General features: G+C 43.4%; 1 pseudogene; it reads right to left on the minus strand.

Annotated features, from left to right (window-relative positions):
- Positions 1–1,753: 1,753 nt before the first annotated feature.
- LOC117099236 lies at positions 1,754–4,438 on the minus strand (annotated as a pseudogene).
- Positions 4,439–8,152: the final 3,714 nt, after the last annotated feature.

Below are 8,152 nucleotides of genomic sequence, written 5' to 3' on the forward strand. Positions count from 1 at the left end.
CTATTTTTATTATTATTATTATTATTGAAATGGAGTCTTGCTCTGTCGCCCAGGTTGGAGTGCTGTGGTGTGATCTCGGCTCACTGCAACCTCCACCTCCCAGGTTCAAGTGATTCTCCTACCTCAGCCTCCAGAGTAGCTGGGATTACAGGTGCCTGCCACCACACCCAGCTATTTTTTGTATTTTTAGTAGAGACAGGGTTTCACCATATTGGCCTGGCTGGTCTTGAACTCCTGACCTTAAGTGATCCACCCGCCTCGGCCTCCCAAAGTGCTGGGATTACAGGAATGAGCCACCGCCCCCAGTCTTATTATTATATTATATTATAATTATGTAAATATTATATTTTAATTATATCAAATGTTATGTTAATATATTTATAAATGTTATGTTTATATATAATATAAATATTATATTTAACAATATGAAATATATATTATGTACTTTATTTATTATTTTATTATAAAATTAAAAATAGCCGGCATGGTGGCAGGCACCTGTAGTCCCAGCTACTCAGCAGGCTGAGTCAAGAGGATTGCTTGAGCCCAAAAGTTGGAGGCTGCAATGAGCTACGATCACATGTCACTGCACTGCAGCCCAGGTGAGAGTGAGACCTGTCTGTACAACAACAGAAAATTTATAGTTCCCCTCTATATCAGAGGGGGGTTTGTGAACTGGAGTTTTGTTAATATATTTACCTACTCTTTATTTTATCATATGTAAAAGTGCTTAGAACAGTGAATGCCTAGCTCATGTAAACACTATCAACTCTTATTATTATATACTATAACTCTACCTAGGAGAATTCTTTTAGTTTTGCCCCTGGCAATTGCATTCCTAAACAGTATCCCTCAATTGCTGTTCCAACTGAGGCACTCGGAAGCATAGCTTGTTTATGTGTTTTTGGTGGAAGTGAAGAGGGGAGAAACTTGTTTGGTCTGATACAGGAAATCCCGCCTGAATGCTGCCATCTAATGGTCATATTAAAAAATTAGATGCACGCTAACTAATCCAGTGTTTTCCCTCTGCAAAGAGCATTTCTTTTAATACTTGAATAATATTGAATATATTTTACTACCAATTTAATTTTTCTTTCTTCGGCAAAATATGTCACTGAACCAAGTTCTCATGGAACTTAAGATTTTGTTTGATTCTTTCCAGGACCAGAAATTCCAAAATTACAGGGAAGAAGAATGGAAAAAAAAAAAAATAACATTGCATGACAATGGGCACTAAGTTCATAAAGAACTTCTTTTTAAAATGAGATATGGCCGGGCGCGGTGGCTCAAGCCTGTAATCCCAGCACTTTGGGAGGCCGAGACGGGCGGATCACGAGGTCAGGAGATCGAGACCATCCTGGCTAATACGGTGAAACCCTGTCTCTACTGAAAAATACAAAAAAAAACTAGCCGGGCGACGAGGCAGGCGCCTGTAGTCCCAGCTACTCGGGAGGCTGAGGCAGGAGAATGGCGTAAACCCGGGAGGTGGAGCTTGCAGTGAGCTGAGATCCGGCCACTGCACTCCAGCCTGGGTGGCAGAGCGAGACTCCGTCTCAAAAAAAAAATAAAATAAAATAAAATAAAATAAAATGAGATATTATGGAAGAAAATACCAGGAAAAGAATAATCCTATGAGAATTGTTTTTCAGGACAGTAAATTTGAGCCTTGGGTCTTCAAGAAGATACTACAGTTTATATAGAAAAGTATAAATATACAAGACTCTGGGGAGAAAGAAGTCAGAATACATAATATTTAACATTCTGTATGACTAAAAATCTTTTGAGGGGAGCGGGAAAAGGACAGCCAACTGAATCTTTAAGAATACAGAAACTATTAAAAATTCCTGGATCAAAGGGTGCTCAGAGTGGAACCACACTTTGTGGGGAAAAAAAACCACAAGAAACTTTAGATATTTTTTTTTTAAAGGAAAGAAAAAAGTACTGAATAATTGTAGTCCCTTCCAAAAAGGAAATCTTAAGTTAAGGGGAAAATATTTGAATAGCGTAAACAAATCTGGCTCAGAAAGAAAACTGAACAACATATCCAAGATCTGTCCATAAAAGTAATGCCAGTACATCTTTAATATTAAATAAATGGGCTATAAAAAACTTCAGTCTCAGAATTGGTTTTTAAAAGCTCCTTTGTGCTCCTTTGTATGTGCATAGTAAAGTTTCATGGGATTGTTCATTTTCCAGTATTTCTCACCGACCAATTCCAAAGAAAAACAGCCATTTAATAGAGGGAACTGGCCACTAGCTCTTGCTATATAAATGGTATACTGCTTCTTACTGGCTGTATCAAGGTTCATCTGGTTTGATTCACCTTTGCTTCGAAGTTTTTTTGTTTGTTTGAGACAAGTTTCACTCTTGCTGCCAAGGATGGAGTGCAATAGTGCAATCTCGGCTGACTGCAACCTCTGCCTCCTGGGTTCAAGCGATTCTCCTGCCTCAGCCTCCCAAGTAGCTGGGATTACAGGCATGCACCACCATGTCAAGCTAATTTTGTATTTTTAGTAGAGACAGGGTTTCTCCATGTTGGTCAAGCTGGTCTTGAACTCCTGACCTCAGGTGATCCACCTGCCTCGGCCTCCCAAAGTGCTGGGATTACAGGCGTGAGCCACCATGCCCAACCCTGCTTCGAAGTTCTTTAAAAGCTAACCTCGGCCGGGCGCGGTGGCTCAAGCCTGTAATCCCAGCACTTTGGGAGGCCGAGATGGGTGGATCACGAGATCAGGAGATCGAGACCATCCTGGCTAACACGTTGAAACCCCGTCTCTACTAAAAGAAAAAAAAAAAAAAAAAAAGCTAACCTCACAGCCAGATACTTGGATAAGTGATCAACAGTGGCATTACCAAAAGTCTTTATGTGTCTTGCCTGTGCACTGTCATCTTTTTCTGTAAGTGTGGGAAGAGGCCTAAATACTAATTCAATTTCACTAGCGCCATCCATTACTGGATCAGTTTCCATTGCTGCATTGTTATTATCAAGCTCAAGCCCAGAATCATCAGTTGTTTTGGTCTGTCTGTTACTAGGGCCTGCTTCCTGATTGCTATGTGTGGAGGCATTACTACAGTGTGAAGTGTCACCATTATCTTCCGCTCCACTACCATTTTCAATCTGTTGTTTCTTGCCTCACTGCAGTCTGTTTATGGCCTGTATCTTCAGTCCTTCCTCGATGCTGTGACTGTGTGCTTGCTGATTATTGTGCTTGCTGATCCTGGCTAGTACTCTATCTTGATGAGTTTCATACTCATTATGACTTGGATAAATTTTGCTGATGAGGGCATCAAAGTTTGGGTCTGGCCTTAGTGATCTTTTGGAAACTAGTTTTTTCCGACAGGTAGGACATTCTCTGTTGCCACTTCTAAGGGCTATGATGATGCAGTCTGCACAGAAACGATGTAAACACTCCTTTGTAGTCATGGTGTTCTTCAACATATCCAAACAAATTGGGCACATTAATTCACTGTGTAGACTTCGAGGTGAAACCACAATTTCTGTTTTTCTTTTTCTTTTCTTCTTCTTTTTTTTTTTTTTGAGACAGAGTCTCACTCTGTCGCCCAGGTGGGAGTGCAGTGGCACGATCTCTGCTCACTGCAAGCTCCGCCCCGTGGGTTCACGCCATTCTCCTGCCTCAGCCTTCGGAGTAGCTGAGACTACAGGCGCCCGCCACTATGCCCGGCTTATTTTTCGTATATTTAGTAGAGACGGGGTTTCACCGTGTTAGCCAGGATGTTCTCTATCTCCTGACCTCGTGATCCGCTCGCCTCGCCCCCGAAAATGCTGGGATTACTAAAGGCGTGAGCCACCGCGCCCAGCTGAAACCACAATTTCTAAGCCATCTGTTATTGCCTCCTGTAAGACAGTCACTGAGGTGTTCATTGTAACTCATATAAACTGAGTTCCCGTGTTTTGCTTAATGGTTGAGTTCCGTTTGTCTGCACAGCCTGAGACATTGAGGCTCCTGCCTCAGGCTGGGGCTCCGCTGGCCGAAGCCAGAGCCAGACTCATCAGCCCCCACGGCCGCCGGCTCTGCCGCACAACATGGCCAGCGGCAAACAGCATTTTTAACACAAGCCTCCAGGGTTCTAGGACACCCTCCTCTTTCCCCACGGATACCAAAATCTGCGCATGTTCAAGTCCCTAATATACTCTGGTGTCAAATTTGTATGTACCAAATACTCTAAATCTCTAGGTTATTTATAATACCTTAATACAATGTAAGTGCGATTTAAATGGTTGTTATACTGTTTTTTTATTTGTATGGTTTTTATTGTTGTATTATTGCTTTTTTTTTTCTGAACATTTTTGATCTGTAGTTGGTTGGATCTAGGATGTAAACTGCAAGTGTGGCAGGCCTACTGCACTGTTTCTTTACTAGAGGAAGTGAGGACACACCTGTGGACTTGAGCACCTTCCATTCACCAGTTGCTCCATGGGCATACTCTAATTCAGGTCTCCCCACAACCCTCTGAGTTAATATTTCTTTCCCTATTTTAAAGATGAGAAAATAAAGCCTAGACTGTTTAACTTTGCTTCTGTTTTGAAACTAACTGAGAGATGAATTAGGGTTTGTACCCATGTCTATCAGCTTCAACCTTTATGCTTTTTCTTCTGTACCCCAGCACCTGTTAAATTTTGGAAATCCCAGAAACAGCCCACAAACTTGGGTTAATCTCCTTAGAGATTTTGACAATGTCCTTTGAGAACCCACTGCACCACAGAAACACAAAACCCTTTGCATATTAATGTCATTGAATAAATTGTACCATTGAGACCTGAACCAATACTTTTAGATATGTAAGTTAGAAACAGTAGCTGCTAGGTGTAGTCGGTGCAAAAGTAATTGTGGTTTTCAGCAATGAAAGTAGTGGCAGGCAGGTGCAGTGGCTCACGCCTGTAATCTCAGCACTTTGGGAGGCCAAGATGGGCGGATCATCTAAGGTCAGGAGCTCGAGACCAGCCTGACCAACATGGAGAAACCCCCTCTCTACTAAAAATACAAAATTAGCCGGGCGTGGTGGTGGGTGCCTGTAATCCCAGCTACTCGGGAGGCGGAGGCAGGAGAATCACTTAAACCTGGGATGCAGAGGTTGCAGTGAGTGGAGATTGCACCACTGCACTCCAGCCTGGCTACAGAGCGAGACTGCGTCTCAAAAAAAAAAAAAAAAAAAAAGGTATCCGGGCGTAGTGGCAGGCACCTATTATCCCAGCTACTTGGGAGGCTGAGGCAGGAGAATCTCTCAAACCCAGGAGATGGAGGTTATAATGAGCTGAGATTGCACCATTGCACTTCAGCCTGGGTGACGAGAGCAAAACTCCGTCTCAAGACAAAAACAAAAAAAAACAAACAAATCTAATTTTAAAATAAGCTTACTCTCAATGGTAATATTTTTTTAAGGGGTAAAGAAAACTAAAAAAATAACAAAAATCTCGAAGCTCCAATCAATCTAAAGTCCAATAACCTCTCTTTTTTTTTTGAAACAGGGCCTTGCTTTGTTGCCCAGGCTGGAGTACAGCGATACAATCCTGGCTCACCACAACCTCTGCCTCCAGGGCTCAAGCAATCCTCCTACCTCAGCCTCTGGAGTAGCTGGGACTACAGGCACACACCATCATACTTGGCTAATTTTTTCTTTTTTTTTTTTGAGATGGAGTCCCACTCTGTCACCCAGGCTGGAGTGCAGTGGTGCGATCTCGGCTCACCTCCACCTCCCGAGTTCAAGCGATTCTTCTGCCTCAACCTCCAGAGTAGCTGGGATTACAGGCATGCACCATTATGCCCGGGTAATATTTGTATTTTTAGTAGAGATGGGGTTTCACCATGTTGGCCAGGTTGGTCTTGAACTCCTGAGCTCAAGTGATTAGCCCACCTTGGCCTCCCAAAGTGGTAGGATTACAGGCGTGAGCCACCACTCTGGGCCATATGTTATCATCTTTTATTTAATCAGACTCAATATGGACACGTAGTTTATTTCAGATTTTTACAAATACAAGATAATGCAGGAATAAACAGCTGCATATATAAACCTAACACATATTTCTGTGTTCACATTCAGAGAAAAACAGCAGTGAAACAAAAAGTGGCTTTAATCAAAACGGTCTTGAAGAAAACCAAGCATACAAGAAAAGACTTAAGAGAAAAATAATGAATAATCAAGCAGACTAAGCAGGACCAGGATTAGGTGGCGGGAGGTGGAGGTTGCAGTGAGCCAGTATCATGCCACTGCACTCCAGCCTGAGTGACAGAGCGAGACTCTTTTTTTTTTTTTTTTTGAGACGGAGTCTTGCTCTTTCGCCCGGGCTGGAGTGCAGTGGCCGGATCTCAGCTCACTGCAAGCTCCGCCTCCCGGGTTTTACGCCATTCTCCTGCCTCAGCCTCCGGAGTAGCTGGGACTACAGGCGCCCGCCACCTCGCCCGGCTAGTTTTTTGTATTTTTAGTAGAGACGGGGTTTCACCCTGTTAGCCAGGATGGTCTCGATCTCCTGACGTCGTGATCCGCCCGTCTCGGCCTCCCAAAGTGCTGGGATTACAGGCTTGAGCCACCGCGCCCGGCCGAGACTCTGTCTTAAAAAGAAAAGTAAACTAAGCAGTAAAGCTGCCCAGTAATTAATCCTCTTGCCCTAAATGTCCCCATCAAAGTTACACTGACAGAAATTGTTTTCTCAGAGACTGGACTCTGGCTCTTCCTGTGTGCCATCATGGCAAAGTTAGAAGGGATCAGGATGCAGTACAAGAATGGCAAGCTCTCTTAGTCTGCTTTGTGTTGTTATAACAGAATGCCACCAACTGGTAATTTATTTTAAAAAGAAATTTATTTCTCACAGTTCCGGAGGCTGGGAAGTTTAGTATCAAGGTGCCAGTGAGGGCCTTGTTGGATGGGCAAGAGATAGGGAGAGGAAGTGGTGTCAACTCTTTTTTTTTTTTTGAGACAGAATATCTCTCTGTCGCCTAGGCTGGAGTGCAGTGGCACAATCTCGGCTCATTGCAATCTCTTCTTCCCAAGTTCAAGCAGTTCTCCTGTCTCAGCCTCCCTAGTAGCTGGGACTACAGGCACATGCCACCATGCTGGCCAACTTTTGTATTTTTAGTAGAGATGGGAGTTTCACCATATTGGTCAGCTGATCCACCTGAGACCAGCCTGACCATCCTCCTGACCTCAGGTGATCCACCCGCCTCGGCCTCCCAAAGTACTGAGATTATAGGCGTGAGCCACCGCACCTGGCCCCAATTCATTTTTTTATATCAGAAACCCACCCCCTTGATAACTAACCCACTCCAGAGATAATGGCATTAATCCAGTTCACGAGTACAGCCCTCATGACATAATCACTTCTTACAGGCCCCACTTCTCAACACTGCCAGGCAAACAAAATGATCAGAAATCCAAGTGATGTTTCCAGACAGGTTCACAAATCTTAGGCAGAGTTAAGATTGAGGTGAAGCAGAGAGGATAAACCAGACACAGTACCCTGTAAAGTCAGGGCTATGGAGTGGGGTGGATCAACGTTGGAATCTCAGATCTCCAATTACAGGAATTATTAACTTGGGCCAGATATTTAAACTCCTTGACCTTCATTTTTCCACATTTCCTCATCTTAAAATGCAGAATGGTAATGAATCTTCCTCAAAGTTGTTAGAAGGATTAAACGTGATATCGGATAGCTTCCATGCAGAGTAAAGCAGATGGTATGGAGTGTGGTGTTCAATAACTGATAGCTATTAACCAGGAAACACAGTTATATCTAATTAGGGTAGAAGAGGCACTGTTGTTTGGCCTCAGAGGCTGAAACTAGATAGACCTCAATCCCAAGGTTCACAAAGGGGATGCAGGTGACAGTGGTGAGGGTCAGACCATGGGAGGCTAGGTCTCAGAAACCAGGGTGACCCATGAGGCCCAGGAAGGGTGAGAGGACACAGGGGAGCACAGCCGTGGGTTGAGTCCAAAAAGTAGGTCCTTAATGGAAACTCCTCTAATTCCTTTGATTCCCCCAAAAAGCCCCCGAGCTGTATAGCTTTTACTTAGCTCCTTTTATAGGCATTTCCCTCTTTCCTCTAACTATGTTTGCCTAGGTTATGTGTCATGTTGACCAAATTTTCAATGTTTACTTTCTGCTTCCTGAATAGTATAAAGCCTTATTCCAGAAAGA

The sequence above is a fragment of the Trachypithecus francoisi genome, unplaced genomic scaffold, assembly GCF_009764315.1.
Source record: "Trachypithecus francoisi isolate TF-2019V2 unplaced genomic scaffold, Tfra_2.0 Lachesis_group16, whole genome shotgun sequence".
Classification (NCBI taxonomy): domain Eukaryota; kingdom Metazoa; phylum Chordata; class Mammalia; order Primates; family Cercopithecidae; genus Trachypithecus; species Trachypithecus francoisi.